Below are 16,981 nucleotides of genomic sequence, written 5' to 3' on the forward strand. Positions count from 1 at the left end.
ACCGCGAGGGTGCCAACCATCCGGCTTGGCCTAGCTTTGTTTACGTGCCTAAGTCGCCACCTAGAGGTCGAGCGGAAGACTGCGCCCGGCTCTCGGAGGTCGAGACCAACCCGGATGACACCGGCCCTACAGCCTTGGCGACCTCCGGGGACCGCTTTAAAGGGAAGCTAAGGGAGGGCACCTCTCGAGCGGACGGTCTGAGCAAGGCAAGGCCTGCTCTCCGCGACCCGGGCTGAAAAGAGTAAGGGCTAAAACTGCCCGTTAGCTGAAACCAGTAACAGGGAACCGAGCGAAGGAACACTCTCCCAGCAAAGTACAAAGCCCCGGGCCAGTCTGCAGCTGCGAGGCAGGCGCTGCAGCCCTGGAACTTCAAGCACTAACTCCCAGGGCAGTAGCCGGGGGGAGGTGGGGGGTGGGAGTGGAGGCAGCTTCGGAGCGGCATAGCAGTCGCTCCGGTCCTGTGTGAGGACCGAGCTCCCTCTTGCAGCGACCTCGGCTCAGCTCGGACTTCGTACTCCCTGGGGCGACTCTCCCGCTTGCTCTCTACCCTCGGGGCCCGAGACAAAGGGACTCAAGGACGCGGCTAGACCCGAGGTCACTAGCAGGGGAATTCCGGAATAGAACTACAGGCAGGAGAGAGATGTGCTCAGGCAACCTGGCCGCCTGCCGCGACGGCTGGACACTTAGCTCTATTGTCGCCCGTTTCTCAGGAAAACAGTCCTTCTGACTGTCTAACAATGGATTCGGTAAAATAATAATGATTGTTATTTATATAAGCGATTTTCAACTTTACCACCCGTACCTCTATTCAAACCCTTTTTCCGCAAACCGTTCCTCCTGCATTCACGTCTTGCATTATAAGAATACCAGGCTTAAGAATACCCTAGCTAAATTCTGAAATAACTTGTGGTTGTTCTTTGTTATGCCTGGACACTGCCTCCAAGGCTTGGGGACGTCTGCAAGGCCACTCCAAGTCCATCCTCCTCTGTGAACTGTGTCCCAAAGATGCCTCAGAAATTTCCCTGCTACCTGGGTGCACAGACATTGTTTAATTGTAACGCTTTACAAAAGGAGAAGAATTTTGTTTATCTCCACAAAAAGGACACTCAGGAACTGTCTTGTGCTATATGAGGCTATAAATCACTCCTTGCTAACTCCAACTGGGGCCTTTCAGTAGTTTGGTCAGAATAATAATAATAATAATAGAAATATATTTTATAAAGAGAACCACAGCAACCTAATGCTAATGATGGACAAAAGGAAATGTGTTTGCAAAGAGAAGCAACAGGCCCCCAAGCCAGACCCAATTCTGCTGTTTTGTGCCACAGCCTAGCAAATTAACATTGGATCGCTCCTCCACTCGTGTGGAAAGCTGTGTTATTGAACACAGTACTGAATTTTCCCAGGGAATCCCAATTACAGAAACACCTGTGCTAAGTAATGCTATTTTAATCCACTATGAAAACCTTAAGTATGTAATAGTCTTCAAATCATCTCATTTCTTAGTCACAGTGGGATGGGCCAACCTCATGGAAGAATTGCCCCCCGAGCCTTATCTCAGGAGGTTTTACCTTGGTTTTACCATACATAATCCTGGCAGTTCATCTCTTAAATGGAAGGGATATATATGTGAAGTCTACTGTAACTAGCAGAAACTAAGCCTGGGTAGAAACCTCACAAAGAAAAATCAGATCAAAGGCCAATGACTAGGAAACTGGAACACATGGCACATATGCAGTCAGGCACCAATTCCGTGATCTTTAAATCAAATCCTAACAACATACAAGAAGTTGTCACTATTCAGTATATACAGTTCATTTTACTATAAATAGAATATCAATGGCAAAATATAGCGAAATAAAACCACCACAAGAAGGAGTGTGGTAGAAACCAGAAAATTATAAACCTCTACCAATTCCCCCCAAAAATATACATCAGATCTAATATTTTTAAATGCCATACCTAATATTTTTGAAATGCTTTATGAAAAAGATTATCTAAGTAATGGCTGTTTTATAGCTTAAGGCTGCCAAAACTAATGCCACTAAAAGATCCATATGAAAAGTGAAATTTTTATCAGTCATCCAAATGTTTGTCTTACAATGATACATAGAATTATTTTTCTAACTAAAAGTGATCTAGATAATTATATAGATAGGCATGAAAATTATAAAAACCACAGAAAGGAAAAATATGATAAAGAATAATCATATGACATAGAGAAGTGATAGGATGATCCAACCACAGAAATAAATTTTATTCACTAAAATTCAATGTATCCCACATGATAGCATCCTTCTGAGATAACATGTCACCTTTTCATCATCGAGTAATATTGTTAAAGCATTTGCATTCCTTCATGTGTGCCACTCTCTGTTTAAAGAAACATTTACCTCTTCCCAAATCTGAGGTTTACAATTCACTAAGATGACTACCACTCCATTCATTACACATTTAGCCACACTAGAAGCATTTGCTAAATCATATAGATCCATTTCAGTGCCTAATAAAAGACAAGCAAAGGACACAAAAATAATGCTATAAAACTGCTCACTATAAATATCAAACAATAAAACAATAATTTACTAATATTACTAGTCTTTAAAAGTTTGATAACCTACCTTAGAAATTTCACGCTTTATATGTTATTATGTGTTAGCATTGTTTTAAAAAAACTGAATTTGCCTAAATTAGGTAATTTTAAAATTTGTTACTTAGAAATCTTTCTTCCAAATCCCAGATTGCTATTTTTAACATTTCTAAATAGAGGATTTCTTCATGTGTGTATTTTTAAATATCACACTTATGTTGAAGACTTTTGCTGTTTTCCAAATTTTTAATTCACATTTAAATATTTATTGAGTGCCTAATATGTGCAAAGCAAATAATTAGAAGTGTATTAACTAAGGATCTATCTTTTTCACTTTTCTGACTTAATAAATATTAATTAAAAGTCTATTGTATATATACTGAAAATTTTTTTTTACCAAATATGTCAGCAGAAGTATTCTTTTCAGTGTAAGTACATTTGATAATTACACATGATGTTAGTTCATTTTATTTGGCATATACTATTTAAGTTGCCTCAGATATTTTTACTAACTGACAAACTATCACATTTCTAAAAGCTTTTCTAACTTATCAAAAGATATCTCTTTAAAAAGCTTTATTTAAAAACAGAATCTATAGTTATAAACTAATTCCAAACAACATATTTTATACATTTTAGTTTTAAATGAGTTCTAAAAGAAACTTTATAACTTCAAATCGGTCTTTAATGTAATTGCTATGCAAAATTATTCTATAACTTGCTAAGTTTTATGTCTCTAAAATGTATCATAATCGTACATATAAGATAAAGATATTACCTACCTAAAGGCAAACAAATGAAAGCTAAACTATGTCAGTGTTCCAAGTATCTGGATGTTTGGTAGTACTTAACTCATTGGATTTTATTGAATTTTTAAGTTTGCATCAAGATGTTTTGTGTTAGGTTTGAATGTTTTATTTTTTAAGTGAGGGGATGGGGAAAGACAACAATGTTGAGAATCTGCAACAGTGATCATCCTCATGTTAATTCATGTCTGTTTAAGACAATAATAAGTGAAAAACTTCACTTAGTCATACTTAAAGTTCTAGAATAGTAGGCTTCTGGAGAAAATATTTAAACTCAAGAGCTCAATACAAAAACTCTTTTAATTATATACAATATGTTATCAACCTACTTTCAAAGTTGATGAAGTTTAGTACTAAACTGAATATTAAGCAAATAAGTGTTAACTATGTTCACTAGAATTAGCATATTTCAGATTATAGTTTATAAATTTTTAAGAGCATCAGCATCATGATATGGTTGCCATAGAAACTGCAACAATATGTCATTTTGATTAATTTTACATGCAGTGATAAGGCCTAGTTCTACATCACTTCAATACAAGTTTGAAAAGCAGAGACTGAAATATAAATAGTGAGTAGTGAGTTTCCAATTTATACCAGTTTAAAAGCTAATAAAGTACAAACCTTTTAAAAAAGAAAAATCCACAATGCATTCTAATTGCTTGAAAGGACAGCAATTTAATAAAGGTTATAAAGTGTTTTAAAAATGGGTACACTCTGAAAAAAAAGTTTTCATTAACAATCAGCTACTTCTCTTAGTATTCCATACTCTTATTACTTAGGTTTATTTATAGGTAACAAAAATTATTGGTTATTACGTATTATTTAATTATTAAATTATGGATGCTCTGTTCTCAAGAGATAGGTGCATTTGCTTTTACATTATAAATTCAAAACGACTAGAGCAGAATTTTAATATTTTTAAATTAGTTATTGCAACAGATCCCCTTTTCATTTAGAAGGAAGACACAATGTATTATTGCAAAAGCCTTCTTATTATATCACTGCCAGGAACACTCCATTGACATTAATGGCTTGATTATTGGAACAGAAAAAGCCTATGAAAATAAAGCATGTATTTCATAAAGACTAAATATGGCAAGAGATTTGAAGCTCTAAATTAATCTGTTCTTTGGCTAACAAATACCTCTTCCTTCTATTTTCTATCAGTGCACATTTCGAAATGGAATATGCCCAAGAAAACTCTGAAAATTATTTGAAAAGGCACACTATATTTAAATCTATATTTATTATGCATCTTTTTTAGGTGTAGTATAGCCTGTGTTGCTAATAATTTCAATGAATTTCTACAAAGCAATGTCCTCAAAATAGCTATAAAAATATTATAATCCTAAAAATAATTTTTTGAAAATAAATGAAGGTAGTATGTGTGTATTTTTTTCAAATGATAAAGAAACAATCTAAAGAAGAAAATATAAACATATACAACTTATTCTTCCTGATAGGATTAAGAGGATTCCAAAGAAGCTTTTAAATCCCCAGTTTTCCTGACAATTAACAATGAAAAACAGATGTTTACAAAGCTGTTTCATATGCTGTCTTAAAAGGCGATAAAAGATGGTTTGTGGATAGTAAGAACGAAGAGCCAGATAACTGCTTGCCGGGTGTATATTTAAAAAGCATTTTCATTGGCTCAGTTATTGTTAATGGTGAAAGAAAACACTTTGTGCTGCACATACTGTATGACTGTGACTATAGAAAACTGCCTTTATAAAGTCCTCAAAAACTCTTAAGATGTAATTTACAAAGATAATAATAACACAGAATTATTTCACTTCTCTGAATGCTACACATTTGCATACCAGGACTGTGTACAATATACTCATAATGCACATTCATAATAACAAGGACTTCTTAACACTATAACTACAGCATAAGATCTGTGCATTAGACAATCTATCCTACCAAGTTTTACTTATTGATGTGAAAGTGTTAGTCTGAGTAAGCCAGGTGTTAGCTGTCTACACAAGGGAAGACCAACTATATTAACTACTGCATCACCATTGTGAGAAAATATAGTGATAAAACTAAAAATCATGTGACCCTGCAAGGCAATAACAGTATTATCTAGTAATATATTGAAAAATGTCAAATGAATATTTTAAAAGTTGTATGTCATAATCATGGGCCTATATTACAAAAACCCCCACAAAATATAACTGATGTTTAATGTTTAATTGTTTTTGATATATTATTATTTCTTGAACCGAGCACCATGCTAGGCACTTTAAAAAACGTTTAATTTTTTAAATATTAGTTTGGGTATTTTTATTTAGTGAAAATAAATCTTAATAATAAACTTCTTCATGAGGCATTTATCTCCTGCCGTCAGCACAGTAACTGTATATTTGGCATCCACTACAGATATTAGATAAATTCTAATTTTGGTTATTGTCCATGTTGTTTCCTGTTCTTATTCAGCAGAGAATAAATATAGCTTAATAAATAACAGAAATATAGTGCTTCTATTGCCCAGATGTGTTATTTTCCAAATTTACTCCTGATATTTTCTAATTAGTCAAAATGGAAAAAATATTTTTGAAACAAAGAGAGAAGACAGGTACAATATTGCAACAGTTACAATATGTAAGAGTACCTGAATGATAAAAACTAAGAAAAATATCTAATAAGAAAAAATCTGGAATATATTAAAATATTTACATTTTTAATTAAAACTTTGTTTAATATGAAAAATGCAACAGAAGATAATTGCTTGTCCTTAAAATTTTATTAAACTTTTAGTAACCTATAGGCATTTATACATGTGAATATTATTACTGAAATTTAATGTATTTTACTGTGAATGTGAATACTGTTATTGAAATTGAATGTCTTTTACAATGAATTATCTTCCAAATTATAATAAATTATGAAATATATTCATGTATTTGACTTTATTCAATTAAAAACAAATTTTAATGTAAGTTGATTATTTACATGAACACTACAATTTATATTAGGCCTATGACACTTAAACACAAGAAACAAAGAAACTACCTTGAACTAGCAACATTTTGGTCCTTGAAATTATTATGTTAGTTTAAAGATTGTTAAAATCATCAACAGAATTCTATTACCCTCCCTTAAAACTCAGGTTTAATGTACTATACAATAGGGAGAAAACTATTAAATGACGTCAGTGTTCAAAATCAATACTAATGCAAAATCTCATATATTTTAAGTTTGAGATTCCAATGTTTTTGCTTCCATTCTCTTTTTTAAATAACATTTTATCCATTAATGTTTAAGAAATAATTTTGCAAAGTCAATAAGAGACAATATTGTCACTGTTTCCTTATGAGCATACATTATCTGTCTGGACATGATAATGGAGAAAATTGCAATGACTTCCTGGGTGGCAGGAAGCGGAATACACTGTAATCAGCAGTGGAAAACTCTTTAAGTGCAAGATATGCTCAAAGTTTTCACCAAAATCACGTTATTTAATATCAACAAAACCACAAACATATGTGTGTGGGATAGGTGATCAAATACAATTGTTTTACTTTTAGTTTTTAATCTTTTGACCCAGAATGTCAGCAATTTTGTGATTTTTCCAAATATAGGAATAGGAAAGTGAAGTACCAACCCACCTTTCCTGGAATAGGGACATATTGATCTGATCCAGAGAATATGTTACATGGCCTGCTCATTTTTTTTTAATTTCATTAACCTTTTCTTGCCATAATTTTATTTGAGCATTTCAGTCACCACTATTACAATTTTGTGTAGTTATCTTACTTTTAATACATTCCCCACTGTTTCACAAATTACTTTTGCATAGTTATTTAATATACTATTTCTCTTTTATCATTTGAGAAATCTGAGCACCTGAAATGTGAACTTTCTCATTCTGCTTTCATCTGTGTGCCTATATTTGGAAAAGCATGCAATCTAAATTTTTTTTCTACCAACATGTACAATATTTCATCTTGGAAACTTTAATAAGTTATGTCCTGCAATTAGCAAACTTGTTTTTGGTCTGTTTGCAATTAGTATTTCACACACAAAGTAATACATACAACAGCCAATATTCTACAGCTCTATAGTTACACACGGAGTGCTCTAGTACTGCTTACAGTTATTTTGAGGTGTCCTTAAGTAAACCAAAAATCCTAAAATGAGAGAACTGAGAACATTTTATCCAAGCTACATCCAACCGTGCAAGGCCTGGGTGCTAAGATCTAAGAAGAGTAAGAAAAAGAATCATGGTCTCTGGATTCCATGAGCTTACAGTTCACAATCATCACAAGTCATTCCAACAGATGTACTGAAAGATACACCAGATACATTGAAATGCACGGTCATTCAAATTCACAAAAGGCAAATACAACCTAGAAGTAGTGGGAGTAATATCTCAATTTTCCAGAGAGTATAGAGCTGTACATAAAGATGACCTAGAGTATCAGATTGTCTTAATATTAGTTTTGTTCTTATTCACTATGTATATATAGACAAGAGACCAGCATATAGTTTAATAAATCAGCTTCTAAAATAATTTATACAAATCATTCAACTGCAGAATTTTTTTTCAGATTACCAAGTTTGTAGCACCCTTTAACACATTCTAAGTCATTTCTATAACCTAAGTACAACTTCTGCATTTACAGAAAATAAAAGCATCTCCCTATAGCAGACATCCTAAGAATGCCTCTACACAGAGATTCCAATGAAATTCAATCAGAAAGACAGAAATCTTCATATTTCTTTTAAACCTAGTGTGAAATTATATGATGTGACTCCTTTTTTGTCCAAGACCCGATTTCTTTTAGGACCTAGGAATATACATGTTTTCACTTATTTATGACAATCACTGAAAGGAGCATTGCTAGGTCATCTTGTATATAGTTTGATTTTTATTTTTAATTAATTTTAATTTTTGTTAAAGTAATGCTTAAAAAAGGTAAAAAATAGAATTTTACTAAAAAGCTTATATTACAAAACAGTGGATCTCTGTAACACCTTTCTTCACCCCATTCACAAGGCCCAAAGGCAATCACCTTTAAGGCTTTTCATATTCAAGTCTTTTAGTATTTAACTGCACATTTCTAACTAATGTGCTTATAAGTATATTTAAGCTTTGTACATAAACTGCTTTTTAATTTAAAATTTTAGTCATAATCTGTCTTCTTATTTTGGCAGGTGAGTATTTAATTCTTATATATCATCTCTCCCATCCTCCCAATATAAATAATTATGTAACAACTCATTTACCCTAAATCAAGTCAATGCTTACATTATCACACAAAGTAAATCTTGCTTATGGCCGGGCCAAGTAGTATACTATAAATGAATGTCATTTCTTTTATATATTTTTTGTTCTTCCTTATTAAAACCTATTTACAATAATTCACTTACTTTTTATGGAACTATCATCACTTTTTCCACATGTTTTTGCCTTTAAGTATTATTTTCCAAATTGTCAAATATATTAGGTTAACATTTTTCTTGGAAACTGCAATGGTTAATTTTATGTATTGGCTTTCCTGGGCCATGGTGCCCAGAAAATTGGTCAAACATTTTTCTCGGTGTTTCTGTGAAGGTGTTTTGGGATAAGATTAACTTTGAGTAAAGCAAATTGCCCTCCATAATGCAGGTGAGCCTCATCCAACCAGCTGAAGACATGAATAGAGCAAAAGGACTGACCTTCTTCTGAATAGCAGAAGATTCTCCAGCAGACAGACTTCAGACTTGAACTGGAACATCAGCCTTTCTGGGTCTCCAACTTATTGGCCTTTGGACTAGAACTGAGGCATCAGCCCTCATGGGTCTCCAACCTGCCAGCGCACCCTGCACATTTTCAACCTGTCAGACTCTGTAATCAGGTGAGCTAATTCCTTATAATAAATCTCTTTCTGTATATATACACATCCCACTAGTTCTGTTTCTCTGGAGAACACTGAATAATACAGAAACTCTGTCTTTCACCTCAAATTCAGACTGATTGCTCTCTATGCCTTTACATAAGTCATCCTGGTATTTACCTTTATGCTTTCTTGTGTTGGGTTCCTAGTCTTCCTTTTTCTTAGTGTACTTATTTTATTAAAGCACGTTCTCTAGTAACTTCTTTAACAAAAAGGATACATGAAAAGTAAATTTCAGGGGCTTCCCTGGTGGCGCAGTGGTTGGGAGTCCGCCTGCCGATGCGGGGGACGTGGGTTCGTGCCCCAGTCCGGGAGGATCCTGCGTGCCGCGGAGCGGCTGGGCCCGTGGGCCACGGCCGCTGGACCTGCGCGTCCGGAGCCTGTGCTCCGCGACGGGAGAGGCCGCAGCGGTGAGGGGGCCCGTGTACCGCAAAAAAAACAAAAAAAAAAGTAAATTTCAGTTGTTGCATATCTCAAAATTTATCTCTCATGACATTCAATTAATAGTTTGATTAGCTATGGAATTCTAAATTGAAATCATTTTCCCTCAGAATTTTGTGATCATTGCTCCATTGTACTCTAGACGTCAGTGTTGCTATTGAAATGTCTGTTTCCTGATCCTACACAACCTACTTTTTTTTTCTCTCTGGAAGCTTTTGTAATCGTATCTCTACCCCTACTGCTTTAAAATTTTACAATAATTTATCTTGGTGTGGATCTTTTTCCATTCATTGTCCTGGGCACCTGGATGCTCTTTCAATCTGAAAATTCATGACCTTCAGTTCTGGACATTTTTCTTGTATTACTTCTTTTTCTATCCTACTCCACTTTGTATCCTCTCTTTCTGGAATGGCGCTATTGGTCAGATGTTGGTACTTCTAAAATGATTGTCTAAAATGCTTACTTTTTCTTTACTTTTCATTCTACTTTCTGAGCGCTTCTGAGAAAGTTTTCTTCCCCCAAATGAAAGGATAGAGCCTCCTGAAGAAAAGACCTTTTGTCACTCCACCTCCCAGCTTTCTTTTTTTAAATGTGGCTGTGATGCCTAGAGTGGCAAGAACCATCTTACAATCATGAGACATACATACAAAGATGAAAAAGGTAATTCAAAAATTGAAAAACAGGGCTTCCCTGGTGGCGCAGTGGTTGAGAGTCCGCCTGCCGATGCAGGGGACATGGGTTCGTGCCCTGGTCCGGGAAGAACCCACATGCCGTGGAGCGGCTGGGCCCGTGAGCCATGGCCACTGAGCCTGGGCGTCCGGAGCCTTTGCTCCGGACATTAGATCAAATGTATTCTGTTAATAGCTGCAACGGGAGAGGCCACAACAGTGAGAGGCCTGCGTACCGGAAAAAAAAAAAAAAAAATTCAAAAACAACTAGAACTGTTCCTGGCACATAGCAAGTACTCCATAAATATTTGTAAAATGAATAAATGTTCAAAGAATAATGAAAAAGGTAGGGAAAAGAATAGAGTCTAAGACTTTAATAACATCACTGCATTGCTATAAAATTTCAAGCTCCAGACTTATTATTATGTGAAATAAGTAACTGTTTTTACTGCTTAAGACAATGTAGCCAAAAAACATTCCTTACTATTATGGACTGGCAATAAGTATTCAGTTAGTTGTAGACAGTATTAGCCTTATTCTAGATGTCATATAGTTTAGATCTACTATTAGTCTCATTTTATATGTCCAATAATCAAAATTTTATAATACAGTTGTCTTCTCTGAGTTCTTAATATCTCTCTAAAATTGTAGAGCCTGGAACTGGGCACTATTTCTAGAAAAAGATTGATCTGTGGTTTCACAAAATGTCACAATAGGAAGATTAGGTCGTTTATTCTTTTTCATACAGTATTCTTATTTATACTGAATCACACCTAACTGTTTAACAACTAAGTTACTTTGATGGTCATGCTTAGCTTCTATATTCTGATGTCTGGATAATTTTCAAATTTATTTTGTTAAGTTTTAAAAACAATAAGCATGATAATATTCATTATAACTAGTGGGATAATATTGAGATCATTGGGAAAAAGTTAATAAAACTAAACTTCTCATTCCCACCTCCCTGAGATTAATAATCTCCATATATTTTTCGTATCTTTCTTCATGTTTAAACATATACACATATATGTATATTGAATATATATAGTCTACGATATTTGTTAGAAAAATTAGATGATGCTATTTACATTACTTTGCAATTTGCTTTCACAACAATGCACAGACATTCCTTCAGATTTAGATCAAATGTATTCTGTTAATAGCTGCATATATTATAGCTGGATATACTACAATTATTTATAACCCTACCCCTATTAATGAGCATACAAATTATTTATAATTTTTTAATACCATAAAAATGCTGCAGGGCTTCCCTGGTGGCGCAGTGGTTGAGAGTCCGCCTGCCGATGCAGGGGACACAGGTTCGTGCCCCGGTCCGGGAAGATCCCACATGCCGCGGAGCGGCTGGGCCCGTGAGCCATGGCCGCTGAGCCTGCGCGTCCGGAGCCTGTGCTCCGCAGCGGGAGAGGCCGCAACAGTGAGAGGCCCGCGTACCACAAAAACAAAACAAAACAAAACAAAAAAAAAAATGCTGCAATAAATATCCTTTATTATTGTCGCTTTTGTTGCTGCTTGATTTCCAAAAGTGAACTGTCGGTTTTTTAAAAATTGTGTATTTTAATTCAGTAGATACTATCTGATAACTTTCAAAAAAGTTGTAGCAATTCACTCTCCCATTAGCAACATATAAGAATGCTCATTTCCTCTCATCCTTTTCTGCATTAGTCTCTTTGTTCTCTTTCTGTCAATCTGATGACAAATAGTATATCGTTAATGTTTAATTTCATTTCTCTGATTATCTTTTCATGTATTGCTTGGCTGTGTGTATTTTATATTTTCTCTTCTGAAAACTGACAGAAGATACTGACATTGTATCCTATGGCACACACTGCCAATTGCCTACTTATTAGCCACCGCCACCTTGCAAAAAGAAAACTATTTTTCAATATTGGAACCTACGTGATTCATATCCATATCTTTAGCACTAATTGATGAATACTGATTAATCTAAGATAATTCATTCATCCTTCATTCATTTATTAATTCTATAAATATTTATTGAGCACCTATTGCATGCCACAATGAGTAAAGTCCCTCCCTGCTTTCATGGAATTTATATTCTAGAGTGGAAAGATTCTCAGGCCAATAAATAAATATATAACATGTTAGGAGATAGTAAGAGCTATATTTTTAAAAAGCAAGGTAAGGGTACAGGCCAGGGATAAGAATGAGGGTGGTTAATATATTATATAGGGTAGTCAAGAAAGCCCTCTATGATAACAAATAACACTATAACACTTTGCAGATAGTGCAGGTAACTTAGAGTATTCCCAATTTCTCCATTCTGTCCTTTATAACAACACTGTCATTCATTTCACTTATCCTTAAGCTACAATCACCCAATACATTGTTGCTATTATTATTTTAAATGAACAGTTATCTATGAGATCAATTAAGAATAAGAACAGTAAAAGTTTTGTCTTACCGTCATTTATTTCTTCTTTAACAGTCTTTCTTTCTTTATGTAGGTCTGAGTTTCTGACCATTTTCTGACTATTTTCCTTCTCTATGAAGAACTCTTAACATATCTTACAAGGCAGGTCTACTGGCAACAAATTCCCTCAATTTTTGTTTATCTGAGAAAGTCTTTATTTTTCTTCACTTTTGAAGGACAATTTTGCTGGATACAGAATTCTAGATTGGTAAAGGGTTTTCTTTCAACACTTTAGATATTTCACTCTATTCTTTTGTTTGTGTGGTTTGTGAAGAGAAGCCCAATATTACTCTTATTCTTGTTCCTCTACAAGTAAGGTGGTTTTTCCATTCAGTTTCTTTCAAGATGTCCTCTTTGTCTTTTTGCAGTTATATCCTCCATGAATATAAATACAAAAATCCTTCACAAAATAATAGCAAAACACATCCAACAATACATTAAAAGGATGATTGGTAATGACAAAGTAGGAATTCAAGATTAGTTTAACATTCAAAAATTAATGATATTCTGAAAGAGAAATTAAGAAAACAATCCCATTTATAACTGCATCAAAAAGAATAAAATACATAGGAATAAATCTAACTAAGAAGGTAAAAGACCATACTCGGAAAACTATAAGACATTGATGAAAGCAGTTGAAGACAACACCAACAAATGGAAAGATATGCTGTGCTCATGAACTGAAATAATTAATATTGTTAAAATGACCATACTACCCAAGGCAATCTACGGATTCAAAGCAAGCCCTATCAAAATATCAGTGGCACTTTTTACAGAACTAGAAAATATAATTCTAAAATATGTGTTGGAATACAAAAGACCCCAAATACCCAAAACAATCTTAAGAAAGAAGAACACAGCTGGAGGTGTCACGCTTTCTGATTTCAAACTATACTACAAAGCTTCAGTAACCAAAACAGTATGGTACTGACACAAAAACAGACAAATAGATCAATGAAACCAGAAATGAACCCAATTAATCTATGACAAAGGAGACAAGAATACATAATGAAGAAAAGACAGCCTCTTCAATAAATGGTGTTGGGCAAACTAGAGAGCTACATACAAAACAATCAAACTGAACTACTTTCTCATACCCTATACAAAAATAAATCAAAATGGATTAAAGACTTAAATGTAAGACCTGAAACCATAAAACTCCCAGGGGGGAAAAAAAGGCGTGGTCTCCTTGATATTGGTCTTAGCAATAGTTTTTTGGATATATCTCCTCAGGCAAGGGAAACAAAACCAAAAATAAACAAATGGGACTACGTCAAACTGAAAAGATTTTGCACAGCAAAGGAAATGATCAACAAAATGAAAAGGACACCTACAGAACGGGGGAAGATATTTGCAAACCGTATGTCTGATAAGGGGTTATATCCAATATATACAAAGAACTAATTCAACTCAACATCAAAAAAACAAACAACTCGGGGACTTCCCTAGTGGTGCAGTGGATAAGACTCCGCACTCCCAATGCAGGGGGCCCAGGTTCGATCCCTGGTCAGGGAACTAGATCCCACATGCATGCTGCAACAAAGATTTCACAGATGCCACAACTAAGGAGCCCACCTGCCACAACTAAGGAGCCCACCTGCCACAGCTAAAACCTGGTGCAACCAAATAAATTAATTTTTTAAAAACCCTCAATTTTAAAAATGGTCATTTTTCCAAAGGAGATATACAGATGGCCAACAGGCACATGAAAAGATGTTCCACATCACTAATCATCAGGAAAATGCAAATCAAAACCACAAGGAAATATCCCCTCACATCTGTTTAGAATGGCTATTATCAAAGAGACAACAAATAACAAGTATTGGCAAGGATGTGGAGAAAAAGGGAACCCCTGTGTACTGTTGGTGGGAATTTAAACTGGTGCAGCCACTATGGAAAACAGTATTGAGTTTCCTAAAAAATTAAAAGTAGAACTACCATACAATCTAGCAATTCCACCTCTGGGCATTTTCCTGAAGAAAATGAAAACAGTAATTTCAAAAGATGTATGCACCCCTATGTTCACTGCAGGATTATTTACAATAGCCAAGATGTGGAAACGAGCTAAATGCCCATCAATACATGAATGGGTAAAGAAGATGTGAGATACACACACACACACACACACACACACACACACACACACACACAATGGAATTATTACTCAGCCATCAAAAAGAAAAAAATCTTGCCATTTGTGACAACATGGGTGGAGGGTATAATACTAAGTGAAATTAGTCAGACAAAGAAAGACAACTACTGTATGATTTCACTTATATGTGGAATCTAAAAAAAGCAAAATAAATGAGAAAACATAACAAAGAGTCATAGATACAGAGAAAAAGCAGGTGGTATCCAGAGGGGAAAAGATAGGAAGATGAATGAAATAGGTGAGAGAGATTTAGAGGTACAAACATCCAGTTACAAAATAAATGAGTCATGGGGATAAAATGTGCAGCATGGGTAATATAGTCAATAATACTTTGATATCTTTGTAAGGTGACAGATGGTAACTAGACTTACTGTGGTGATCATTTTGTAATATATAGAAATATCAAATCACTATGTTGTTCACCAAGAACTATCATAGTGTTTTAGGTCTACTTATACTTCAAAAACAAACAAACTCATAAAAAAATAGATCAGATTTGTGGGTAACAGAGGCAGGGAATTGGGAAAAGAGTAAATTGGAGGCAGATGGTCAAAGGTACAAACTTCCAGTTATAAGAGAAACAAGTGGTAGGAATGTAATGTACAACATGATTAATATAATTAACACTGCTAAATTATATGTAAGAAAGTTGTTAAGAGAGTAAATCCCAAGTGTTGTCATCAGAGGGAAAAATTTTTTTCTTTTTTTCTGTATCTATATGAGATGATGGATAGTCACTAACCTTATTTTGGTAATCATTTCATGATGTATGTAAGTCAAATCATTATGCTGTTTGTTTTAAGTTTATACAGTGTTGTATGTCAACTGTACCTCAATAAAGCTGGAAAAAAGACAACACAACTTATCAAAATTTGTGGGATACAATGAAAGCTTAGAGGGATACTTGTAGCATCAGATGCACATATTTGAAAAAAAAGAAAAATCTAAAATCAATAATCTAATTTTCCACCTTAGGAAACTAGAAAAAAGAAGAGCAAATTAAATCCAAAGTAAGTAGAAGTACAGTAATAATAAAAATTAAAGTTGAAATCAAAGAAATTGAAAACAGGAAGTAAGTAGAGAAAATCGATAAAACCAAAAGCTGATTCCACTATGGAGAACAGTATGGAGGTTCATTAAGAAAACTAAAAATAGAGTTATCATATCATCCAGCAATCCCACTCCTGGGCATACATCCAGAGAAAACTAATTCAAAAAGATGCATGCACCCTAGTGTTCATAGCAGCACTATTTACAATAGGCAAGACATGGAAGCAACTGAAATGTCCATCGAAAGATGAATGAATAAAGATGTGGCATATATATACAAGGGAATATTACTCAGCCATAAAAAAAATTAAATAATGCCATTTGCAGCAAACATGGATAGACCTAGAGATTATCATATTAAGTGAAGTAAGTCAGACAGAGAAAGACAAATATCATGACATTTATCATGATATCACTTATATGTGGAATCTTAAAAAATGACACAAATGGGAGGAGCTTCAAGATGGCGGAGGAGTAAGATGCGGAGATCACCTTCCTCTCAACAAATACATCAGAAATACAACTACATGTGAAACAGCTCCTATAGAACACCTACTGAACGCTGGCAGAAGGTCTCAGACCTCCCAAAAGGCAAGAAACTCCCCATGTACCTGGGTAGAGCAAAAGAAAAAAGAAAAAACAGAGACAAAAGAATAGGGACGGGACCTGCACCACTGAGAGGGAGCTGTGAAGGAGGAAAGGTTTCCACATACTAGGAAGCCCCTTCACGGGAGGAGACTGCAGGTGGCGGAGGGGGAAGCTTCGGAGCCACGGAGGACAGCGCAGAAACAGGGGTGCACAGGGCAAAGCAGAGAGATTCCCACACAGAGGAACGGTACCGACCAGCACTCACCAGCCCGAGAGGCTTGTCTGCTCACCCGCCGGGGCGGGCGGGGGCTGGGAGATGAGGCTCGGGCTTCGCTCGGATCCCAGG

The 16,981-nt window shown here is 35.1% G+C and overlaps 1 protein-coding gene across 2 annotated transcripts in view; it reads right to left on the reverse strand.

Annotated features, from left to right (window-relative positions):
* Window positions 1–16,981, reverse strand: part of SOX6 (SRY-box 6) — a 691,286-nt gene that overhangs the window by 625,439 nt on the left and 48,866 nt on the right. The window contains exon 1 of one of the 2 annotated variants that reach the window (XM_029207700.1): window positions 9,064–9,169. The exons of the other annotated variant lie outside the window; for it this stretch is intronic. The gene's annotated coding sequence lies outside the window, so the exon portion shown is untranslated. Of the gene's footprint in view, window positions 1–9,063; window positions 9,170–16,981 lie in introns of those variants that run through there. 2 annotated transcript variants of the gene reach the window in all.

This window comes from Monodon monoceros, unplaced genomic scaffold (genome assembly GCF_005190385.1).
Source record: "Monodon monoceros isolate NGI ecotype Baffin Bay Population unplaced genomic scaffold, NGI_Narwhal_1 Super_Scaffold_7, whole genome shotgun sequence".
Taxonomy (NCBI): domain Eukaryota; kingdom Metazoa; phylum Chordata; class Mammalia; order Artiodactyla; family Monodontidae; genus Monodon; species Monodon monoceros.